Source organism: Gorilla gorilla, chromosome 6 (assembly GCF_029281585.2).
Source record: "Gorilla gorilla gorilla isolate KB3781 chromosome 6, NHGRI_mGorGor1-v2.1_pri, whole genome shotgun sequence".
Taxonomy (NCBI): Eukaryota; Metazoa; Chordata; class Mammalia; order Primates; family Hominidae; genus Gorilla; species Gorilla gorilla.
In genome coordinates this window covers 128,667,676-128,694,832 of record NC_073230.2, presented here as the reverse complement: position 1 = coordinate 128,694,832, position 27,157 = coordinate 128,667,676, and the positions used below count along the sequence as shown (strand labels likewise).

The 27,157-nt window shown below is 34.2% G+C and overlaps 1 long non-coding RNA gene across 2 annotated transcripts in view; it reads left to right on the top strand.

Annotated features, from left to right (window-relative positions):
* The window catches only part of LOC129534718 (uncharacterized), a 241,947-nt gene extending 216,259 nt beyond the window's left edge, over positions 1 to 25,688 (top strand). The window contains exon 3 of one of the 2 annotated variants that reach the window (XR_010134549.1): positions 25,275 to 25,688. This is a non-coding gene — a long non-coding RNA (uncharacterized lncRNA). The remainder of the gene's footprint in view (positions 1 to 25,274) is intronic. The other variant, XR_008681404.2, reaches the window with a different exon arrangement.
* Positions 25,689 to 27,157: the final 1,469 nt, after the last annotated feature.

The window sequence follows — 27,157 nt, the reverse complement described above, 5'->3', positions numbered from 1 at the left end:
TTTAAGAGCTGTCCACATCCTAAAGAGTTGTGACCACTCATCATGGGGTATCACTGAGCTGCTGGCATCTAACATGCACCTTTAAGAGGCCAGTTCATCACTGTCAGCTGGCAACTTCTGGAGTTACATGGTACAGTGGATCCCATGAAATAGGCCCATCTCTCCTCTACATCTTCTTTGCTGAAATCCTGGCTAGCAAATTTCAGGGGTTTTTTCTGTCCTTTTGATATAGGAAGGAGACAGGGAAATACTGGGTAGAAGAGGGTGGTTGCCTGGCAAAGGCCCCATGCTCATGCCTGGAGACTGCGGTTCTAAATGGGAACTGGCATTTCTGTTTTCGTGCCCAAAATGTTGCCTTTTGGCTTGCCATGCCTCCCATCCTGTGCCTATATAAACCTGAGACCTTAGCAGGCACACACGCAGGTGGCTGAACATCCAGAGGAGCAGAGGAACAGAACAGCAGAGAACAGCAGAGAGTGGTGGAGAGTGGCAGAAAGCAGCAGGGCAGCACGCCAGAGAAAAGGAGGGGTGTCTAGACACCCAGAGGAGTTCGGCTGGGGCAGTCGGTGAGGGGTTTGGCTGTTGGAAGTTCCAGCTCCAGGGGAGAATCACCTTCTTACTCCATCTCCCTGCTTCCAGCTCCCCATCTATCCTGCTGAAAGCCACCTCCACCATTCAGTAAAAACCTAGCATTCATCTTTGGAGTCCATGTGTAACTCGATTTTTCCTGGATGCTGGACAGAAGTTCAGGATCCAGAAAGCTGTCACACTGGCCCTCTGCCCTTGCAGAAAGGCAGAGGGTTAATTGAGCTGATTAATACTCAAGCCATCCTCAAACGGCAAAGCTAAAAGGGCACATTGTAACACGTGCCCACCTGGGCTCCTTCACCTGCCAGTCTGTGTGCTCCCCCTCTTGCAAGGCATTTGAGCAGCCAGGCGACTCAACAGGCGAGCCACACCCTGTCACATTTCCTGCCAGGGGAATCAGGGAACTCTCCCATTTTACTTTCTACTACCATAACTCATATCTTAGAATCAAAGGATTAGTGTGGAGATTCTGGTGACTGTTAGGTATGTCTATATAAAACGCATATTTGAAAACAGGAAAGTGGCATACAGGTAGATCGGTTGAGCATAGTGAACCTAATTCTATAAAATCATGTCTTACTATCACTCCTGACCATCAGAGGACAGCTGCAACTGAGCTCTCAGTCATGAAGCCATCTGGTTACCAGTTTTGATTTTTATTGTTGTATAATTTTTATTTGTATTTTTTTTGAAGGATTACTTTATAGACCTTTAGTGGAGTTCTAAGGATGCACCTTTACAATATAAAGATACCCTCTTGCTACTTACCCTTCATACTTTGCATTTCTTATTCTCCTCTTAATTACCAACTATATAAAACAACCTGTAAAAGTGGATATTATTCTCTGTAGAAAGGTTTGTGAAAATAAAATATTTGACTTCACATGTGTTGCCTTGAGATGCAGAAATAGAACAACAAAATAAATAGAATAAGCTACTGCTATGGTTTCAATGCATATATTTTTCCAAAATTCTTAGATTGAAATCTAAGACTTAATGTGATAGTGTTAAGCATTGGGGCCTTCTGTGAAGTGATTAAGTTAGGTAGGCTTTACCCTCATGAATGGATCAGTGACCTTATGTAAGAACTGGAGGGATTTAATTAGGCCATTTTGCCCTTTTGCTTTCCACCACATAAGGACACACCAGGAAAGAACAGTATAAGAACTGTTGACAGTTCTGTTGACATCAACTTTGCCAGCCCCTTAATATTGGACTGTCTATTTCCAGAACACGGAGAAAACTAATTTCTCTTACTTATAAATTACCTAGTCCGAGGTATTTTGTTACAGTAGCATGAACAGTCTAAGACAACTACTTAGCAATATTAGTATTGATTCTAAATGTCATAGAGAAGAGTTGGAGTGTTTATTCTTAATGAGATTAAAACCAACAACATGAATTAGCAAGATACTACATATTCATCATCACCATTCTCTCTTTCAATTTTAAATCAGCTTTAGTAAAATATAATTTACAAACAAATCCTCCAACTTTCAATGTTTGATTTGATGAGCTGTGTGTATAATAATAGAAACACCAACACGAATATGATATAGAATATTTCCATTAACCCCCACATTTTTATGTGCTTTTTGACAATCAAGGTCACTTCTCATCTCTTACCCCTGACAACCACTTATTTGCTTTCTGGCACTACACTATTGACATATTTCAAACTTTATATAAATAGAATAAAGAATATATAGCAATAATAATTGGCTTCTTTCAAATGGGTTTTTAGAGTTTTCCGTTTTTTATCTGTTATGAACAATCAACGATAAGCATTTGTAAATATGGCCACCTTTGCACACATATACTTGTCTTTCAGGGTACATATTCAATAGAGGAATTGCAGCATAGATAAATTATTTTAATTGTAATATATCTTGACAAAAATGGCTTACAGATTTATGTTCCTAAAAGGTGATCTAAGAACAAAACTTTGTAGAAAAAGCAAATTTATAGCAGTGTCAGAGAATTATTTTCTTACCCACTCAGGGAAACTTGATATTATCTGCCTTAGTTTGGGTCCTGCAAAAGCAAAGCCTGAATAAGAGATTAAAATGGTCACATTTTATTTGTTATGGATGAACCATGGGAAGTTAGAATAACTAACTTATTTTGTAAATAATAAAAGTGCCTGGGAAAGGGAGGCAGGTGCTGGGTGGAAACACAGAAGAGAACAGAGGCAAAGCAACACAACATCAGTCATTATCAGCCTGACCTCTCTTCACAACTAGCCTCTAAATAAATAAATATCTTTCAGCTGATAAACTTGGAAGGTTTGCAAACATGAACTGCACCTTGTGATAGTGCCCAGAGGGGAGAACAAACAAATTTGTCCATAGTTTTTTTTTTTTTTCCCCCTGTTTCTCTGCTTGCTAAGGTTCTCCCCACCAGGAGCTGATTCTCAGTAACTTACAGTTTGCGTTAGCCTGCTCCTTGGCAGGCACTCTGGAAGCAAAATCTCAGGGCCCTCAGTGCAGCATTTTCTCTGAGTCTGAAAGCTGAAAGACTCAGCCAAGATTTGCTTAGTTTGGTATCCCAGTGGCTGGAAGATAAAAATTTTCCTTTGAGAATCATCAATAACCATTTATTGTCCTGAGAGAAAGAATGAGGTGGTGCAGGGAAAGTGAAAATGTGCTCAAGATGTATGTTCAATACATTAAGTGGATGAAGACTTACACCTGCTGTTGGTTTAATTGATTGATAGGGAGGTTGAACATATTTTGACGTGTCTATCGCCCCATGTATACATTTTTTTCTAGTCTTTTATTTACTTGTGGAATAGTTTTTCTTTATTTGTTGATTTTGTAATATAAATTTTGGCTATTAATTTATTGTCTGCATATTGTAATATTTCCCTTTAGGTTATATTTGTCTGTTGGCTTGCTTGTGTTTGAATTTCATTCATGATGTTTTGAATATTACAGAAGTTACAAATGTTCATTTAGACAAGTGTATCATTTATTTATTTGCTGTTAGAAATTTATGAAAAATTATTTTCTGCTGTAACTCACTAAATAATTTTCTTCAGTGTTCTTACATATTTGTTGTTTAAGTGTTTATTATTTGCATTCTTTTTATGACAGCATATAACATAGGATATTCTATTTATATTTTTTCTAAATAGAAAATCAGATCGCCCAACATCAGGTAATTTTAAACTGTTATTTTCCCATCTAATTGAGATGCCATATGTATCATGCACTAAAATTCCATTCTTGAATTCCTTTTTCATTTTATTGATCTATTTCCCCATTGCAGCTTCAAAATTAAGCCATTTCAATGACTACAATTTTTAAACTTGTTTTAATATTTGGGAAGACAATTACTTTTTGCTCTTCTTAAAAAATGTCTTACAACTTTTACTTGCCTTTCTAAGTGAATTTTAGGTTGAGCTTGGCAAGTTCCTTAAAAATCTGTTGCTGGAATATTTATCAGAAAGTATTGAATTTATAGAGTAAAGAAAATTTAAAAGCCTTTATAAATGTGATTTTTTTAATCTGGAGTCTCAACATATAAAAAAGATAAAAGGGGAGACATTTGAGATTATTTGAAGGGTCAGACATACAAATGATCTATGAAGAACTTGTGGAACATAGTTCAAGAACCACTTTTAAAATTTCAGGAAAGAAATGGCATAATTTTTATTTTCTCATGGGTCAGAAATTACTGAGTAAAGATTTCCAAAGAGTGAAAGCCAGGGGAAATTCAGAACAGATGGAGGAAGGAGATGAATCATTCATTAGGAATCTGACTGACCTTTGGTGGCATAGCTCTGGTCATTTGCTGAGTGGATGTCAAGATCCCTGTTCCAGTAATAGCCTAAGCATTTTCTGTCTGGGTTTAGGATGAAGACATACACATATCCCAAAAACTTGACAGTTTTTTTTATAAATAATGTAACTAGATAAGCAATATTTTAGGAAACATGATTATTAAAAGTCAAACACCTATTATTAAATGTATTGCAACTATGTGTATTGTAATCACCTTGAGAAGTATTTGAAAATTATATAGAACATGGAATTCAAAACCCCACAATGAACCTTACTGAATTCTCTGTGACAGACTGTGTAGAGTTTCAGAATCTCTGAGGAAAAAGGAAAGGTGATAAAATATTACAGACATGCTATCATACTTGGTCAGAACTTTTTAATACATAGGTAAAACTTGACTTTAACTTTGGTATTAGGTCTAAAACAAAGCTTTTTTTTTTAAAGGGGGTAAAATTTAAGCTTTAAAAATACTGTGTTGAATGCCTTGCCTTATTACTCTTTTTCATTTGATTCCCACACCTGAAACTTCTGTCTTGAGTTTGAATTCCATTAACATCTTCTCTAAGTACAAATAACTGGATTCTGTTGTTAGTGGTAAAATTGGAAATGTTGAAGGTGTTGTGGCATTATTGTTCTTTGTAATTATTTTAAGGAGCAGTTTGTATGATATTGTATGTAGAAGTTACAAATACACATAATTTGTTACTCATAACCGTTAATCTGCAGATACTACCCAGTTGGAAAAACCATGAAAAACATACCATATGTACTTTAATCTTTGTGTAAGGCAGTAGATTCTAACCTATTTGAGAACAAGAACACATTTTATGGGTAAGCTTTGTATAGACTTGCACAAGATAATTTCACTTTTAGCAAATGTGTATGGAGAAAGTACATTACACAAAAATATTGTAACAAAGTTATATTTCAATTTATTTGCATATTGTCAATCAGAATATTTATATACTTTGAAAAACTCATACATGCAACTGAAATGTTATTCAAACACAACTACCATGATACTTGATGAATGCTTGGATTCAGCAGATCACTTACAAGAAGCTCATAGCTTTCAAGGTATCAAAAGCTCACAGGTTGGTGACCACTAATACAAAAGATTTTTTCCCTCTTCTTCTCTTTTATCATTCCCAAACTGTTTTTTTTCCTACTTTTACTTAACTTTCACTAAATATATTTGGCCTCAATTCAATATATTTAAAATCAAGGGCATGATTTTTGTCAAAACACATTTAATAAAAATTTATGGGCTGGGTGTAGTGGCTCACACCTGTAATCTCAGCATTTTGGGAGGCTGAGGTGGGTGGATCACCTGAGGTCGGGAGTTCAAGACCAGCCTGACCAACATGGAGAAACTTCATCTCTACTAAAATACAAAAAATTAGCCGGGCATCTTGCTGCATGCCTGTAATCCCAGCTACTTGGGAGGCTGAGGTAGGGGAATCGCTTAAACCCGGGAGGCGGAGGTAGCAGTGAGCCAATATCTCACCATTGCACTCCAGCCTGGAAAACAAGAGCAACACTCCGTCTCAAAAAAAAAAAAAAAAAAAAAAAAAAAAGAGAGAGAAAAGAAAAGAAAAGAAGAGAAAAAGTATGAAGCCACTGAGCCAAAACACAATATCTGAGCAGCCCACCCACAAAATCACACCTGGTGAAATAGTTTTTTTAAAAAATCAATTGACAACATCTGTTACCTAAAGAGGAAGTAGGAAATAAAGCATCACAAATGTTTACCAGTAAAGTGTGAAAACAAAATTATCCATATAAAAGCTTTTGTACCAAGATGTGTGTGTGCTAGCCTTAGATGAGCTCAGAATCTGACAGTTGGATAATTTTAATTTCTAAGCAGTTGATACTTCAGGGAAAACAGAACAAAACATTTTAAAATTTGTAATCAGCTGAAGGTTTCGTGTGTTTGTAGTCTTCTGACACTTAATTATCTAATTTTAGCATGATGATTGAAATAAGCTAAATAAGGCACATATATCAGTACATATTGTGAACATTTAAGATATTCGAGAAGTTTTTTGAGTAAATATAATGGTCTGATTCAAATATAATACTCTAGGGCCGGGTGTGGTAGCTCGCATCTGTAATGCCAGCACTTTGGGATGCCAAGGAGCCTTGGGAGGATCGCTTGAGCCCAGGAGTTCAAAATCAGCCTCGGCAAAATGGCAAAACCCCATCTTGACAAAAAATACAAAAATTAGCCGGGCTTGGGGGCACAGGCCTGTAGTCCCACCTACTTGGGAGGCTGAAGTGGGAGAATCACTTGAGTCCAAGAGGTTGAGGTTGCAGTGAGCCATTATTGCACTACTTCACCCAGCCTAGGTGAGGGAGTGAGACCCTGTCTCAGATATATATATATATATATATGTACAAAATACTCTACTAGGGAGGTTCAGTCACAGACAGAAATGATGATAACAAAATAATATAAAACAGTGGATTCCACAAAATATGTGCATATATAGTAATATATTCAAAAGAAAAAATTATCATTAAATTCAGAAACTTATAAATTATTTGTAATAAACTTGTAATAAATTTAATAAATTTGAAATAAAAAGTATTCTTCTTTATGATATAATGATAAAGAGATGTAAAATTAGGTATTAGGCCTGTATTGTGCTGAATATTAGTGGAATAATCACAATTAAACAAACTGTGCTTACAAAAAATATACCAATGCTGTTGTTTCAAATATTTAATTATTAAGGAATTAAATTATTGAACAGGTAATGTCTTCCCTGTTTCTAGATATACTGCAATGAAAGCAGAAGCAAGTTACAAATGCAGACTGTAAATGGACAATATTTAGACAATGTCAATGGCTGGAGTGTTCAGATATCTTCATGAAAGTGGTGTGTAAATTGGTGCCATGAAAGATGTGTGGAATTCCAGCAAGCAGATATAAGTAAAAGGAGCATTTTCACAATTATAGGTAGACAGAGAAGTGTAAACAGAACCACTGAGATAATTGTAATATGTATGAAGTTGGAAAAGTAAGTAGAGATAAGATTGTGAAAGACCTGGAGCCATCTTTATCAGTCAAGGTTCAATTAGAAAAACAGAAATTTTAGTAATTATTAGTAATAAATATTTTAGTAATAGGCCTCACCAAGTTGCAGAAAAAAAGAAAAAACTGGGGTGGTAACAATCAAGAAGGATAACTTGGAAAATAATTGTAAAGTTAGTAACTGTTTCAGAAACACTGACGTGTGGACATGTCTGAACTTGAATTCTGGAAAGACAGCCATGTTCAGCTGCCAGAGTAGGACCATGAATTGTGGCTGGTGGAGAGGGCTATAGAAAGTTATCATATCTGGATAACTGCTAGCTGCTGCTGTTCAGCAGGGCTGACAACCAGAAAGGAGAGCTGTCATGGAATGGAGAAGACAAAGGACAAGAATAACAACAGTACTGCTGTGTCTGTATGTAAACATACCTAATATGATGCACTTCAGAAAGTAGTGCCTGTTTCCCACTTGCTGGCGGCTGTTCTGCTTCTATTTTCCAAATTCTGTTCAACGTTAACTTTTGGTCAACTCTAGCAGAGAACCATGCAGTGAATGGGGATTCCAGGAAATATAGTCCAATGTAAACAAGCGACAGAGTATAAACTGCCACACCATTCTTATGCCTCTTGGCTTTACAGATCAAGCATTGGAGTCCTCAGAGATATTGAGAACAGGAGTGAAAATATGAGATTTTGTTTTGGGAAAGAAATCCAGTCTGAGGCCATAAAATTGTTTTTAGGAGAGATGAACTGGACGTTAAAAAAATTGCAAACATTTTTTCCAGCCCTCCAGATAGAAATGATACAGTCCTGAACTAAGACAATGACAATAGGCATGAGAAAGAGAAGACACATTTGAGTCTTGCAAGAGGCTACATTGACTGGACAAGTGTTGATTGGTTAGAGGAGAGAGAGGAGATGGAGAGTAGATAGAGCATGCACAGTATTTAGCTTGGTGTTTGCAAGTATGATAAAAATGTCAAAGAAATACTGTACTAGGCAGGTTAAAGGAACAGAAAACTTGACATTCAGGACTACTGCAATCAGAGAAAGACTGAAAATCAACTTCACTGTAACAAAAGGTAGAGAGTTTTCAAGAGCTGTGGTTAGTTAGTGGAAATGTAGTGGAAGACATTAAGGAGAAGGATGATCAATGTGAATAGTATATCTGTATTAGTTAATTGCCACTTATTGAAATTAGGTTCCTACCCTTCTTCAGAGACTGGGAGATCTGGGCTCTATCTTTTTTGATAGTTGTGTATCCCAGGTTCTTGAGAGAAGATGTAATATCAAAGATGTGAAGAAGGCACCTTGCTTCCCCTCTTTGTCTTCTGCCATGAGTGTAAGTTTCCTGAGGTTTCCCCAGCCATGCAGTTAATTAAACCTTTTCTCTTTATAAATTACCCAGTCTTGGGTATGTCTTTATAACAATATTAAAGCAGAGTAATACAGTTTATGTATAGGATATGTCTGCCAATATAGGCTGAGGTTATAGTAGAAGTTATGTATAAATATATATATTTATATAGCCTGTATACATATATATATGTATAAGTAAATATGTATTTAATTATATAACCTATATAAATATATCTTTATGTTTATATATATGACTCTCAACCTCTCTCTCGACATATATACATGCACACACACACACCTGTAGGTATATATATATATATAGAGAGAGAGAGAGAGAGAGAGAGGTGTATACATGTACACACAAATACACACACACACATACACACACATATATATACATACACACACACACACAAACACTGTATATATGTATAGAGGTTGGAAGACATATATATATGTTATATAAAGGAGTAGAAAAGTGCAAGCATGCAGAGCTGAAAGGATGAAAATATAGAAAAATAGAAAAATTACAGAAAATGTGAGATTGATTAAATTCTAGAACTATATTAGAAAAAAGAGAAAACATAATATTTAGAAGAATGTAGAGTCACTTGTGTTTCTTTGATTAACTATTCATTTTTGCTCAGCGCCTACACCCACCTGTCATTTGAGACCTAGCACAATGTTTCTGAGTACTTTAATAAGTGCTTTGCCATAGACCGGAGAAAAGCAAACCTTCACAAGAAGGGGGGTGGACAACATATGAGTTTTTGCCTCAAATGGTCGGTTTTCTTCAGTGACACTCCTCTGAGGCTCTACATTTAGAGATTACATAGGGAAATGAGTCCACTGTTTATGATCATTATTTTAGTCATTATTACTTTCTAAATAATTTTACTTCCACACATGCTTTTATATCTGTCACAGAAATGAGTACAAGCCTTTACTAAGTTAACATCATTTGAGTTCTACAGTTTTGAAAGAGCTAATTAATTTTATAAGAAAATTACAGGGATTCTGTGAATTTTTTTCCTGAGTAGAGTAATAGACCAAATCTGTTAAAATTTTAAAAGGGCCAATTTTTGGTAAGAGAAAAACAATACAAATGTAATTTTTTTTAAGAAATGTTACCCTCACTATTGTTGGACTTGTATCTCTGTAAAATACGCTGAGATTTTGATTTGTCTTCACATTTGCTAAGTAATTATACTGTTGCTTTTAGGAATAATAGATTCATAAACTTTGAGGAATTATATAATTTCTCCTTACATAAAACAGTTTTCAGTACACTTAATTGAAGGGAAAATGTAAAGGGTTTTGAAAAAAAATGTTTTATAGAGGAACATATCCCAGCAGTCAGAATTAACTTCAAAATCTGGGTTTTGTATATCTACCTAAGCAGAGGCTGCTATGCAAACAATGATTAAAATAATCATTGACTCATTGTCTCATCATTAATATGAAGGAGAATTGTAAAGGAAGAGTGTCAATGGTGCAACCAAAACTCCTAGAATGCTGCTACTTTGAGGTGCACTGATACCGTTTTGATCCTCTGCAGACCGCCATTCTTTATGCATATGGAAATAACAGCCTTTAGCCAAATATTTGGCTTATTCCAACAAAGTAGCAACAGAATTTAATCTCAAATCTACATCTCTATGTTTATTGATTTTCATTTCATCCCATTATACTTTCATGTCTCTCAATAGCTTTATATTTTATTGTTAGCCCAACATTTCAGGGACATTAAAATATTGTTATTTTATATCTTATAGTCATTATTTCATTTATTTTAAGAAATACATGTTTAATTCTTACAGTTAGGGAGGATGAGAAGTCCAAGATGAAGGTGTCAGCAGATTTGATGTCTAGGAAGGGTCTGTTTCCTAGTTCATAGATGGTGCCCCCTCCCTGTGTCCTCTCATGGTGGAAAGGATGAGGGGGTGTCTCTTGAGCCTCTTGGGAGGGCACTATCCCAATAATTACGGCTCTTCCTTCATTACCTAATCACCTTCCAAATTCCTGACCTCCTGATACCATCATGTTAGAGGTAAGGATTTCAACTTATAAATTTTGAAGGCATGCAAACATTCAGACCATAGCACGCATTATTAATTTAATATTTTATAGAAAACTGGGGAGAAAGGAGGAAATCTAATATATGCACAAAGATATAAGAAGTAAAGAATAATTTATTAATTTTATCCAGAATAGGATATCAGGTCTATCATCTCCAAGGACATTGTTTTTGGCTAAAATTAGAAGGTGCATTATGGCCAAATAACTATCTGACTACTCTCACTCCTGAATTATCTATCTTGCTTTTGTTCTCATTGTTGAAACAGAAAGTTGGCATTCAGTAGAACACCCAAGAAATCTTCAGCCGAAAGTTGAGCTCCCCAGGAATCCCTGCAACTCTTATAAGTAAGAAAGTTTTACTCTCACTCCACAAGAAATTTGACTATACTCTTAATGTGGCAATATTTCTCTGCTCTAAATTGATCTTAAGTGTGTTATTCTTGTTAAAACTAGGAAAAGTAGGTCATGTTATGAATATCAAAGCAGACCTCCTTTAAGGAAGACTAAAGAAAAGAACAAAAAGCATAAAGGTCATATTTTAAATTCTTTAATTCAACTGGTGGCTATTGTATCTGACAGCACTTATTTTCTACTGGTGGTATGAAAATTACTGAAATAAACAACTACTACAAATAAAATTAAATAAAATGTTTTATATAACTACTACATTCTCTCAACAAGTTTTACTGATATTGAAAAAAATTTACACAAGACTTTAAGGCAAAGGTTACTATTCAGATTTGTAGAGAGTCTCCATTGTACAACAATTTGGAAATAAATTATTCATTCTCTCTTAACTAAATTACAAAAAAAAATAAATAATTACACGCAGAGAAAATATAAAACATAAAATAAACAGCAGTGGGTACACTAATATCAATTGAAATCTTTACCTCTGTACGATTAGATAGCTAATAAAGTTATAGCAGGTCATAAAGTTAGTTTTCTTGTAAGAAATGCATTATTACAAAAGCTTTTACAGAACAGCATTTGAATAAAAGAGGAATATTACTTCCATGGGGATTACTTTCTCTATGTGCACAACTATTTTGCCCATAATTTTCTTTGGTCTGGTTTTGTTGTTATTGTGGTACAAAACACATAATGTAAAATTTACCATCTAAACCATTTTAAGTATACCATACAGTAGTATAAAATACATTCATAATGTTGTGTAATAATGATCACCATCCATCTCCAGAATTCTATTCATCTTGCAAAGCTGAATTTCCATACCCATTAACAATAACTGTACAGTTTGTTTTTTCCTCAGCCACTGTCAACTACCATTATGCTTTCTGACTCTATGATTTTGCATACTCCAAGTACCTTGTATGATTGCAGTCATATAATATTTGTCTTTTTTCTTTCTTACTTCACTTAGCATAGTATACTCAAAGTTTATTCATGATGTAACAAATGTCAAAATTTCCTTTCTTTTTCAAGCTGAATAATATTATTGGGTATAATAATGAATGGGTAAACAGAATGTGGTATATAAATACAATTAATAATATTGTACACAATGAATAATATTGTATCTGTATGCCACATTCTGTTTACCCATTTATCAGTCAATGATTCTTGGACTGGCCCCACATTTTAGCTATTGTGAATAATTCTGCAATAAACCCAAATGTACAAATATTTCCTTAAGAACCTGGTGTCAATACTTTGAATACAATCATATTTTAAGTTTTTTGAGGAACCACTATACTGTTTTTCACAGTTGCTGTACGATTTTATATTACATATACATATGTATCCCAGAAAATAAAAGTCACTGGAGCGTTGGTGTGGCTATGTAGTAATTGAAATCCTTGTGACCAGTTAGTGGTAATATAAAATTGTACAGCAACTGTGAAAAACAGTATAGTGGTTCCTCAAAAAACTTAAAATATGATCCAACAATTTCACTTTTGTGTATACACTCAAAAGTATTGAAACCAGGTTCTTAAGGAGATATTTGTACATTTGGGTTTATTGCAGAATATATATATATATATATACATCCTAATATATATATATATATGTCATCCTAATGGGTGGCTTCTCTTTATACTTTCAATTGCATTTCCTTAATGATCCATGATTTTTAGCATATTTTCATGTGTTTATTAGACTTTTTTTTTTTTTTAGAAAAATGACTTCAAGTCTTTTGCCTATTTTTTAAATTAGGTCTTTTTTTTGTTGTTGTTGTGATTTAATAGATCTCCATATATTCTGGCTATTAATTCCTTATCAGATATATAATTGGCAAATGTTTTCTCCCATTCTGTGGGTTGCCTTTTTACTCTTTGGATAGTGTCTTTTGATTTACATTTTTAAAGAAGTTTCATCAACTCCAATTTGTCTATTTTTTTTTCTTTTCTTTTAGTGCCTTTGGTGTCATATCCAAAATTTTATTGCCAAATCCAATGTCATGAAGCTTTTACTGTATGTTTTCCCACCAGATTTTAGTAGTTTCAGGTCTTACATTTAAGTTTTGATTCAATTTATGTTAAGTTACACATGTAGTGTTCAGTAAGGGCCCAAATAGTTTTTTTTGCTGTTTTGTTTTGTTTTCTGGCATATGGGTGTCTACTTTTCCCAGCAACATTTGTCTGATAGACGTGGTCTTTCTCCGTTAAACTGTCTTGAAACTTTTGTAAAAAATTACTTGACAATATACGAGAGGGCTTATTTATTGATTCTTTATTGCATTTCATTGTTCTATGTGTCTTTATGCCAATGCCACAACGCTTTGATTACTGTAGTTTGTAGTAAGTTTTGAAATTAGAAAGTGTGAGTTTTCCAGGTTTGTTCTTTTTCAGGAATGTTTTGGTTTTGTTGGAGTGTCTGAGATTTTGTGTGGATTTTAGTAAGGGTTTTTTATTGCTACAAAAAATGTTATTGGTATTTTAATAGGGATTGCATTAAATATATACATTGCTTTGGGTAATATTGACAACAATATTAAGTCTTCCAGTCCATGAAAAGTAGATATGTTTTCATTTATTTATGTCCTCTTTATTTCAGCAATGTTTCAAAGTTTTTGATCTATAAGCCTTTCACCTCCTTGGGTTAAGTTTATTCTTAAGTATTTTTTTATGCTATTGTCAATGGTATTTTTTTATTAGTCTCCTCACAAGGTTTATCGTTTGTGCATAGAAGTGTAATTTGTGTGTGTGTGTGTGTGTGTTGACTTTGTGTTCTGCTACTTTGCTGAGTTTATGTATTATTTCTAACCGCATATGTATGTGTTTGTGTTTGTGTGTGTGTAACACTTAGAGTTTTTAATATATTAGATAATATAACCTATGAAAATAGATAATTTTACTTCATTCTTTCCAATTTGGATGACTTTATTTCTTTTACTTGTATAAATGCTCCAGCTAGAATTTCCAGTGTTGTGTTGCATAGAAGTGGCAAAAATGAGCATACTTGCCTAATTCCTAATCTTAGAAGAAACACTTTCAATCTTTCATTACTTAGTAGAATGTTCATTGTGAGATTTTTGTATGTGACTTTTATTATGTTGAGGTAGTTCTACTTCTACTTTATTGAATGTTTGTCCCATGTGAGGGTGTTAAATTTTGTCAGATATTTTCTCTGCAACAATTTAGAGTATAATGTGCATTTTCAAAATTCTGTTAATATGGTATATTACATTGATCAACTTTTGTGTATTGAACCATTCTTGCATTCTGGAAATAAATCCCATATTGTCATGGTATATAATACTTTTAATATGGTGCTAAATTCAGTTTAATAGTATTTTGTTGAGAAGTTTTACATAAATATTTATAAAAAACATTGATTTTTTTTCCTTTAGTGTATTTGGTATCACAATAATGCTAGCCTCATAGGATGAATTAAGACATGTTCCCTCCTCTTCAATGTTTTGGAACATTTTGAGAAAATATTATGTTCTTGTTTAAGTATTTTGTAGACTTCACCAGTGATTACATCAGGTCCAGGGCTTTGCTTTGTCAGAAAATTTAAAATTGCTAATTCATTCTCCTTACTTTTTATAGTTTTATTCATTTTCTTTTTATTTCTTCATGATTTAGTCTTGATAAGATTTGTGTCCTGGGAATTTATTCACTTTATGTAGGTTATCCAGTTTTTTGGCATACAATTGTTCATAGCACTCTCTTTTGATCCTTTTTAGCTTTATGGAATAAGTAGTAGTCTTCCCTCTTTCATTTCTGACTTTAAGTCTTCTATTTTTTTATTTTCTGTAACTTGATTCTTCTGTCTCTTTTTAGTCCATCTAGGTAATGATTTGTCTGTTTTGTTGAACTTTTCAAAGAATTATCTCTGGGTTTCATTGATATTCTCTATTTTTTTCTACTTTCTATTTAATTTGCCTCTACTCAGTTCTTTTATTATCTTTACTTTTACTAACTGTGGATTTAATTGTTTTGCTTTTACTATTTTGTTAAACTGTAAAGTTACATTGCTGATTTCTGATCTCTCTTTTTTTTTATTATAAGAATTAAAAGCTGTAAATTTCCCACTTGGCACTGATTTTGCCATGTCCCATAAGTTTTAGTATGTTATGTTTTTAAGTTTAATTATCTCTGAAGTATTTTCTAATTTCTCTTGTGGTTTTCCTTTAATATTTTGTTTGTATATTTTTAAAATAATTCCTAAATATTTATAAATTGTTCATTTTCCCTTATATTTTTTTATTTCTAAGTATATTCTTCTGTTGTGGTTAGAGAGGATAATTTGTATAATTATATATATATATTTAAATTAATTGAGACTTAATTTGTGGCCTAAATTGTGGTCTGTCCTGGAAAATGTTCCATGTACACTTGAGAAAAATGTGTATTATATTGGTGTTGGCTACGGGGTTATTTAAGTGTCTGTTAGATCTATTTGGCTTATTATGCTGTTTAACTCTTCTATTTCGTTATGAATTTTCTGCCTGGTTATTCTATACAATATTGAGGGTGGGATATTAAAGTCTCCTATTATTACTGTAGAACTATCTATTTCTATCCTCAATTCAGTCAGTTATTGCTACATACATTTTCCTGGTCTGCTATTAGGTGCATATAAGTTTATAATTGATATTTTATCTTGCTGTATTTAACCTTTTATCAAGACATAATGTCTTTATTTGTCCCTTGTTAACTGTTTTGGTTTCAAGTATATATTTTTCTCACATTAGTATAGCCATCCTTGTTCTCTTTTGGTAACTATTTGCATGGAATATACTTCTCCCTCCTTTTATTTTCAATCGATTTGTGTCTTTAGATCTAAAATGAGTCTTTTGTATACATCATATAGTCAAAACTTCTATTTTTTACTCTGTTTTTTGATTGAAGAGTTTAATTCATTTATATTTAAAGTTATTACTAATAAGGAGGGAGTTATATGTCTCATTTTACTATTTACTTTCTATATGCCTTATAGCTTTTTTGTCCCTCGTTTCCTACATTACTATATTTATTTGTGCTTAGTTGATATTGAACATTGAAAGGTCATATGGTTTGGCCCTATCCCCACCGAAATCTCATCTTAAATTCCCACATGTTGTTGGAGGGAATAGCTGGGAGGTAATTGAATCCTCGGGGCTGGTCTTTCCCATGCTGTTCACATGATAGTGAATAAGTCTCATGAGAACTGATGATTTTATAAGGGGAAGTTTCCCCGCAGAAGCTCTCTCTTTGCCTGCCACCATCCACGTAAGACGTGACTTACTCCTCCTTGCCTTCTGCCGTGATTGTGAGGCCTCCCCAGCCCTGTGGAACTGTGAGTCCATTAAACCTCTTTTTCCTTATAAATTACCCTGTCTCAGGTATGTCTTTATCAGCAGGGTGAGAACAGACTAATACAGTAAATTGGTACCAGTAGAGTGGAGCACTGCTGTAAAGAAAACTGAAAACATGGAAGTGACTTTGGAACTGGGTAACAGGCAGAGGGTGGAACAGTTCAGAGGGCTCGGAAGGAGACAGAAAAACGTGGGAAAGTTTGGAACTCCCTGGAGACTTGTTGAATGGCTTTGACCAAAATGCTGGTAATGATAGGAACAATGAAATCCAGGCTGAGGTGTTCTCAGATGAAGATGAGGAACTTGTTGGGAACTGGAGCAAAGGTGATCCTTGTTATGTTTTAGCAAAGAGATGGGCAGCATTTTATCCCTGCTCTAGAGATTTGTGGAACTTTGAACTTGAGAGAGTTGATTTAGCGTATCTGGCAGAAGAAATTTCTAAACAGCAAAGCATTCAAGGGTTGACTTGGGTGCTGTTAAAGGCATTCAGTTTTAAAGGGGAAGCAGATCATAAAAGTTCTGAAAATTTCCAGCCTGACAATGTGATAGACAAAAACTGATTTTCTGAGGAGAAATTCAAGCTGGCTGCAGAAATTTGCATAAGTAATGAGAAGCTGAATGTTAATCCCCAAGAAAATGGGGAAAATATCTCCAGGGCATGTCAGAGATTCTTGTAGCAGCCCCTCCCACCACAGACCCAAAGGGCTAGGAAAAACAAAATGGTTTGTGGGCCTATCTCAGGGTCCCTCATCTTTGTGCAGTCTAGGAATTGGTGCCCAGTGTCCCAGTCACTCCTGCCATGACTAAAATGGGTCAAGAACAGCTCGGGTGTGGCTTCAGAGCATGCAAGCCCCATGCCTTGGCAGCTTCCACATGGTGTTGAGCCTGTGGGTGCACAAAAGTCAAGAATTGAGGTTTGGGAACCTCGGCCTACATTTCAGAGGATGTATGGAAATTCTTGGATGTCCACGCAGAAGTTTACTGTAGGGACGTGGCGCTCATGGAGAACCTCTGCTAGAGCAGTGCAAAAATGAAAATGTGGGGTCAGAGCCCTCACACAGAGTTCCTACTAGGGAATCACCTAGTGGTGCTGTGAGAATAGGGCCACCATCTGTCCTCCAGACCCTAGAATGGTAGATCAACCAAGAGCTTGCACCATTTGCCTGGAAAAGGCGCAGATGCTCAATGCCAGCCCATTGAAAGCAGCCCGTAGGGAGGCTGTACCCTGCAAAGCCACAAGTGCAGAGCTGTCTAAGACCATATGGAACCCATCTCTTGCATCAGCATCACCTGGATGATACATGAGGTCAAAGGAGATGATTTTGGAGCTTTAATATTTGACTGCCCCAATGGATTTTGGACTTGCATGGGGCCTGCAGCTCCTTTGTTTTGGACCATTTATCCTATTTGGAATGGCTATATTTACCTAATGCTTTTACCGTTATTGTATCTAGGAAGTAGTTAACTTGCTTTTGATTTTACAGGCTCATAGGCAGGAGGGACTTGCTTTGTCTCAGATGAGACTTTGGACTGTGAACTTCTGAGATCTCTGAAATGAGTTAAGACTTTGGGGGACTGTTGGGAAGGCATGATTATTTTTTAAATGTGAAGACATGAGATTTGGGAGGGACCAGAGGTGGAATGATATATAGTTTGGCTGTTTCTCAACCTAAATTGTATCATGAATTGCTATGTGTTGTGGGAGGAAGCCAGTGGGAGGTAATTGAATCATGGGGGTAGGTCTTTCCCATACTATTCTCATGATGGTTAATAAGCCACAGGATCTCATTTCCTTTTTTTTTTTTTTTTTTTTTTTTTTGAGACAGAGTCTTACTCTGTTACTCAGGCTGGAGTGCAGTGGCACGATCTTGGCTCACTGCAACTTCTGCCTCCTGGGTTCAAGCAGCAATTCTCCTGACTCAGCCTCCCGAGTAGCTGGGACTACAGGCGTGCTCCATCATGCCTGGCTAATTTTTTTATTTTTAGTAGAGATGGGGTTTCCCCATGTTGAGCAGGCTGGTCTCAAGCTCCTGACCTCAGGTGATCCAACCGCCTTGGCCTCCCAAAGTGCTGGGATTACAGGTGTAAACCACCACACCAGGCAAAGAGACAGATTCTTGATGCTTCCTACATTACAGCCTTCTCAGAATTTTCAGCATAATTTTCTTTAAATCTAACACAGTCATTTTTCTTCTTAGGTAGAAAAATGATATTTTTATAATCAGCAATATGTACAAATTTCTTTTTTAATATTTTTTGATTATGTATTTCTCTGTCTCTCTTTCTCTCTCTCTCTCTCTCTCTCTCTGTGTGTGTGTGTGTGTGTGTGTGTGTGTGTGTGTGTGTGTACATGTAGGAAGGTACGTGGTATGTGTTTCAGTATGACATACTCAAGTTTCAGTTTCAACTTATATGAGTTTTATTATCTTCTTCTTTCCTGAATAGCTTCTCAACTTTCTAAACAAAAGCTCTGTCCAATGTTAGTTAGCTTGTTTGAAATAAACTCTCTTGCACACAGCGAAAACAGAATCATTTCAGCATTCAGCCATATAGAAGAAAACCATTATTCCCAGTAATTGCATGTTTTTTATTCTTATTCTTCATAATGAACTACCTGTCCACAACTATCATTTCCAACTCATTGTCTCATGGAATTTGGCAGGTTTTCTTTCTCAGATGACTGGCTAAATAATTTGTAATGAACTTTAAATATTGCATTCTCCTCTAGGAAAGAAATTTATGCATCTTTTACTACTCAAAATAAAATTCAAAGTCATTCAGCTGTCAGAGATATAGTGGCAATTGTAATTGAGAAACAGCTGTGTTTCTATTAATGTATTCTAAAATATTTGCTAAATATCTAAAAAAGTTAGAATAAAAATTCCATACATTGGAAATTAATGCCAAAATGTCCTTGATATTAGCTATGACATGGAGATCACCCACGATTTACTTCAGCATGCTTGGTAAGTAGTGTGAATATTTAGCATCATAGACCCTACATGGTTTAAGCGAGATTAGGTATGTGGTAGATATGGATAAGCCTGTATTTCACAAATAAATAAATCACTTTTTCATGTCTTCATCCTCATGGCTACATTGGTTGTGCCAAATATGAAGAGCTTTATACTTCTTAATGACTTTTCAATACAGATTAAGTTAGAGTTACAAATGGTTATCCCTACAAACACAGTGCTGTTATAATCATAACACAATATTCAAGGTACAGGAGATTCAAGCTAATGAAGAAGGACCTCAATGCTTTTTCATTAAAGGTAGTGTAAAAATACAAATTTTATGTTTGGATTAGATACATTCTCAAAACTGAGTGAAACTAGATTCTAGACTAGCACAAGAAATTTCTTTAGTATTTTTGCTATCGCATATATAAATACTATGTAAATTCAGTAGCATTCTGGAGATATCATTTCCAGATCTATGATGAACAAAATAGCATAATTAACATTTAGCAATATTTTCATGTTTTGAAAATGGATACAGATCTTCATTTTAATGAGTAACAACTTTCCTCAGGAATTCATGGAAAAATCCTCCATGCTATGAACTAAAAAATATCTCCTTATCTAAGTGGTGAGACCTAATAAACAAATCAGAGGTTTTAGAAAGTATGGTTAAAAAAGAAAGAGAAAGAAAGAAAGAAAGAAAAGAAAGCCTCTACTGAGACTTTTTTTTTATTGCAATTGCCTGGATAACCTCTTTAGTTGCCATTGTATAGCTTTCTGTAACAGATAAAAGTTTCTAGCAAAATTACTACGCCTTTAAGCTGTTGAGTATATGTCTTCTAAATTCTTATTTATCTCATGGGAAACAGTGTTGTGTCAGAGGCCCTTAAGACTGCTTTAGATTCTATGAGCTAGAAGGATTCACAGGACTCAGATACTGTTACACTTAAGGTTATCATTTATGACACCACAAAGATACAAATTAGAATAAGCAAAGAAAAAAAGGCATATGGAGAGAAGTTCGGGTCAAAGCAGCACAAACTTCTAGGTATCCCCATTCAGTGGAGGTATACAAGGGAAGACCTGATTCTTCCAGGAATGCTGTGTGAAAACATACACAAAGTGTTGCCAACCATGGAATTTCACTAAGTCTTGATGTCCAGGCTTTTACTGTCAGTCATATAAACATGGAGTGTCTGCATGACTGGCCTTAGTTACTCAGACCCCAGAACCCCTTTATCCAGGGGAAGAAAAAAAAACAACAAAAAACAAAAAAAAAAACCTTTACCTTTATCTAGTGTAAAAACAGGCATTCGCCATAAATCACATTTGTTAGCATAAACTGTTTTGTTATACTGGTCACTGTATGATCAGGTTTAGAAAATATATTCACCACTAATTGTATATTTAGCATAAACTCTCTGGTCAAAATAGTATAGCACAGCCCAAGTCTTCAGAAATATGAAAACACTCTTAACAGGTAGAATATTCTACAGGCTCAGCCATCTAAGGATCAGTGCGAAATACAAGCTTTTCTTAGGAATTTGCAGTATTGGAGAAACCCAGGTCTGCCCTTTCCTGCACAGCCCATCCTTCTGACTCTTGTCCTTGGCTGTTTTCCAGCAAAATGATCATATGTTTCTGAGCGTCTACATTTAATATAGCATTTATATAACAGAGATAACAGTAAAATCCGCCTGGTGAATTAACCCTTTCTTGCACAGGTGGTTAGAATTTTTTCTTGCCATGAAAACTTACCATTGTAACAGCTTTGCCTTTTAACACTGAAACTAGTGTACTATTATGCATTGTACTATTGCTTGGCAAGTCACTGAGGCATAACTGTATTTGTGAAAGCATCAGCTAAAATACCTGGAAGCAATACATGAACCAAAAGAAACATGCTGAAATTTGTTGCTATGTGGCTACCCAAGCAACACAGAGGAAGAAATTTAAGAAGGTATTGCATATCAAAAGTGGCTGTCATATAATATAAAGCATGGACTTAGATGGAAGATCTTGTAATTTATAGTTGTGTAAGTAAGTAGAATCTGGTGTGGGACTTTTTAACTTTTCAGTGAAATTTAGATTTAGAGTTTTCCATGACTATGAAAAGAATCCTTTGATATACTTTGTTAAAAGTGGCAATACTATGGCAACATATATTGTTCTTAAATGCTCTGTTCTTGGGTGACTAATAGGAACAAAATAAGCCTCGTAAGCCTGCCCAATTCTATTTCATATATTTTGTTTCTTCTCTGGGCAATAGATTTTATGCACATACAATATAATCTATAAGGTCATAGATCAAATAAGCCATTTCAATCTGGTTCTATCCAAATTTTGAGAAATTCTTATCTTAATATCCCATTTTCTGATTTGTACTGTACAAGATCATCCTGGGTGATGCTGAGAGTAAGCATGTTGAATCTATAAAGCTTATAGTAGCCTTTATTATCTGAAAAACAAAAAAATAGCCCATTAACATTGATAGATAAAAGTATCCTAAAGTAACAAAAGTTGTATATATTCCCAAGATTATTTGTCAGTCTTTACATATGATTAGGCTTCTGTATATACTGAAAAAAGTACCAATACAAATATATATTCAAACGAATAGTGTAAATTATAACTAAAATAAACTTGTAAATGCCATCACTTTTGCATTTTGCTATTTTTTTAAATTTAGGTCTAAAAAAATAAAATGCATAGATCTTAAATAATCGATTCTATGGGGTTTGAAAACTGGAAGCACCTATGTACTCATCTGTTTAAGACTTAATTATTATATTAATAACAGAAATAAAATAATTCCATTCTACCTGAAACCCTTGGGATTCCTTATAGTATGCAACTTTATAAACTTGTTTTAACATATAACAATTTGGATAATTCCTCAAAATACTTTTTGTATATTAATAAGGTTTATTAGCAATTACCAACAGATAAAGAAACAGATTTTTTTAAAGATAAACAGGTAGTGATAAAGATGAATAGACTGATGCTCTAACAAACTAAGGATTTCAAGAAAACCATATGCTTTATCTCTATTTGTAATTCTATTCTTGATAAATAACACATGTAAAGATAAGATGATAGTGAAAATATGAAATGAAAAATAAGAGAATTTTGGCTTAAAATGAAGTCATATCAGTTTTCATGACATCTAAAATATCTTTTTGAATTGATCTTAACATTTTATTCTGTTTATTTGCACGTATCATTTATTTTCATCATTAAAGCATTATTAAATCCATACTTTATATCAGTGAATTTTATTTTCCTAAAGTAAGGCATTAGAAACAAAATTTTTAAAGAAAAACTACAATAAAAAAGTGTATCCCACATAGTTGTCTCACATTAACTTTTTCCCGTATGTTTGTGTCTTTGATCTTTAATATAATCCAGAAAGTCTGCATCTGGAAGGTGCTGATTCCCAGATCCACATTTCAAAGCAAGACAAATTAAGGTGTTAATTGCAGAAATCTAATTTCAGAGAGTACAGTTATCACCATACATTTAGAAATACAAACATTACATAAAGAGGGAAATGAGACTAGATTGCATTTAGAAATAAAGCATTCTAGAACTTTTTGGTGGTTTCTTTGCATTTTATAAGTAATTCAATACAAATATTAGAGAATTCTAGTTTCTACTTTGAGATATAAAGAGCTTGGAATCTGCTGTTTTTATTTTCATAACAAGAAAAAAGCTAAACACACTGAAAACCAACAACTCTTCTTAGATTCTTCTGAAAATTGAAGAGAAATTATAAACCACTGTCCTGAAAACTGAAGAGAAAGGCAGATACCGAGAATCACAGCTTACTCGAAATAGAAACCCAGGAGCAGAAATCTACTCCTGGAGCCACTACTGTTAGAAACACTTAAACTCTGATACAATTTGAATGCTTAGTGTGTTCTAGCTTGAGAGTTAAAAACTCCAGGAGACTTAGTGTTAGAGGGAGCCCCAAATTTTCATAAATTTTACCTCCAGGAACCCCACCAGATTTTTGTGCTGAAGATTGATGAAGAAATCCCATTATGCTTCCAATGCAGAGAGAGAAAAGATGGCGATTGTGAAATACACACCGAACTTTGTGTTCTCCAACTGCCCTCAAGGGAAAATACCCAAGCCTAACTATTGTGGGAAAAAGGAAGTACCTAAGTTGAGGCCAGTCTACCCTTCCCAGATCAACTTCCTGTATCAACTGAGTTTCAGACAAGGAGATCAAAAAAGCATTTATGAAGGTAACAGCTCAGACACACAGACCCACTGAAAATATCTGTATCTAATAAAAGGATTATAGAGCATTTTCTTTTTCCTCACCTTTCACCACAATACCAATAATGCTACTGTATAAAACAGAGGATTACAGCTGAAAGAATTGCAAGTGTCAGACTATACATCAGGAAGTTTTGTTTCTAGTAAAACCTAAAGACCACAGGGGGAACAAAAAAGAACACCTGAGAGTATTAATGTCTCAGGCAGCAACAGCTCTAGAAAACTATAATCACAAGTTACCTTCTAGGAAGATCTCCATAATCTCTCACAACAAAGACCCATTTTTCTTAGTTTCTGTTATCAGATACATCATGTCTGACTTTGAACCAAAAATTACAAGGCATGCTAAAAGGCAAACACACACATACACAACAGAAAATGCCAGCAACAAAACATCTCTGGAGAGATAGAGCAACCAACAGAACCAGACTCAGATATGACACAAATTTTGGAATCACCACAGCGGTAATTTAAAGTATCTATGTATAATATGCTAAGAAATCAAATGAAAAATTGATGAACGTGGAAGAATAGATCAACTCTTCAGAAAGAGTGCAACTCTAAGAAAGAATCTTAACATGCTAAAAAAAAAAAAAAAAAGGAAAATCTGCTTTTGATGGAATAACACATTGGATTGTGCCTAAGGAAAGAATCAGTAGGCTTGAAAATGACAATGGAAACTTCTCAAACATAAATGCAAAGAAAAAGTATAGTTGTAAAAAAAATGAAAGAGAACATCCAAGATGTGTGGGACAATTACAAAAGGTGTAATATATGCATAATCTGAAACCAAAGAGAAAGAGAAAATAAAGCAGAAAAAATATTTGATGTAATAACAGTTAAGAGTTTTTTTTCAAAATTAATGACAAAGACCAAACAACAAGTCCAGGAAGCACTGAGAAAATGAAGCAGGATAATTTTGAAAAAAAATCTAAATATGTAAATATCATATTCAATCTGTAGAAAAACAAAGTCAAAAAGCAAACCTTGAAAAATTCCAGAGTATGAAAATGTTACCTATAAAGAAATGAGAATAAAAATTACAGTGAATTTCTTGTCAGAAACCATGCGAGCAAGAAGATAATAGAGTGAAACATTTAAAGCATTGAAGGAAAAACCCCATGAAACTGGAATACTGAATCTGGTGAAATTATCTTTCAAAAGTAAAAAAGAAATAAAGACTTTGCTTTGGACTGAATTGGGCCCACCCTGCCCTCCCTCAAATTCATATGTTGCAGCCCTAACACCCAAAGTTAAGGTATTTAGACATGGGGCTACTAGGATGTAATTAGGTTTAGATGAGTTCATGAGGGTAGGGCCTTCATTAGAAAATCAGTGCTCTCATAAGAAGAGATAACAGAAAGCTTAGCTTCAACCTGTTTCTTTCTGTCTTTCTGCCTCTTCCTAAACAGGACTAGGAAAGGCCATGTGAGGACACAGTGAGAAGGGAGCCATCTGCAAACCAAAAGGGGAACTCCAAGCAGACAATGACTTTGCTACCACCTTGATATTCGACTTCCAGCCACCATAACTGTGAGAAGTTGATTCCTATTATTAAGCCACTAAGTCAATGATATTTTGTTATGGCAGCCAAAGCAGACTAATACAGACTTTCCCTGGCAAACAAAAACAGTTTGTTTTCAGCAGAACTGCCTTATAAGAAATGTTGTACACGACAGTGTATTATGTGACTATAGCTTATGGAATAAAAACAACGTTGTAAGTAGTGAGAGGCAGGAATTGAGAATATTCTCTCATAAAGTCCCTGTCGTACCTAGGAAGCAGTACAGTGTTGTTTGACAGTGGACATAGATTCGTTTTAAGTGTATATAGTAAACTTTAAATTAACAACTAAAATATGTAAAAAATATAATTGATACACTAAGAGTGGAGAGAAAATGGAATCATAAAATATTCAATTTAAATATATAATGAAGAATATGAGAAGGTACAAAAAGGAAAAAATGTAGAAATGAATAGAAAACTATTACAAATATAGTAATTTTAGAATACTTCCTAACTAATTCTATTATGTCACCATTACCCTAATATAAATATTAGATAAAAACACTGAAAGAAAAATTAGAAACCATTATCTTTCATAAACATATATACAAAAATCTTCAATAAAATATTAGCAAATTTAAGCCAACTATATATTAAAAGAATTATATACCAAGACCTAGGAGAATTATTCCCAAGTATGCAAGTCTGTTTCAACATTCAAAAACCAATTAGTCTGTCACATCAATAGGCTAAAGAAGAAAAATCATATGATCATCTTAATTGATGGAAACAAAAAATTTAACAACATCCATTAGCCCTTCATGATAAAAACTCAGCAAAATTATTAATAGAAGGAAAGATTCTTAACATAACTAAGGAAATCCGTAAAAAATCCTGCAGACTTTATACTTAATAGTTAGAAATTGGTTGCTTTCCTTAAGACTGTGAATAAGGCAATAATATTTCCTCCCACTGTTTCTTTTTAACATTCTACTGGAACTTCTACCTAGTATAGTAAGGAAATAAAGGAATACAGATTAGTAAGGAAGAAATAAAACCGTGTTCAAAGATGACATGATTATCTATTTGGCATGATGTAATTATAATACAAAATTTTAAGGAAATACTTATGAGTCCACATTAATTTTAATAAATTAAGGGAGCAGAGATAAATCTCTCATACAGAAGAGTTTCCAAGAAATTGTGTAGATCTTTTATTTTAAAATAGAGAAAGCATATTTCCTCACATTTTGAATGTGGGCTGTGTATTGTGACTTCTTCCTAAAAGTACAGTTTGCAAAAGGGAGAAAAAAATGTGCAACATGACTCTGGAGAAACTTGACAAAAATCACTTCAGTCACATGAGCTAACTCAACATTCATAGTCTCAAATGACACAGACAGTAGTATGCATCCTTATTAGAATGTGGTGAAAATAGCAGCTTACCTATGTGAACCTCCCTCAAATCCTGTAACCCACATCTAATCATGATAAAGCTCAGAAAATATTAACACAATTTCATTAGTTTTAAAATGTCTCATTATTTTGTTGTATATAAATGAATATCTAAAAGCTATAAAACTGAGAATAAATTATTGTTAATAACCAGTTAACTTTAGTATTTTTAGAAATGTAGTCTAACTTTCTGTACTTAGATTCAGTAGCATATTTCTAAATTTAATAAACTTCAGTGTGTATTTACACTAATTCATTTATAAATAGAAAATATTAACTTGATTGAAATCAAGTAAAACACTTTTGACAAGACTTCATGAAATTTTTGTCAGTT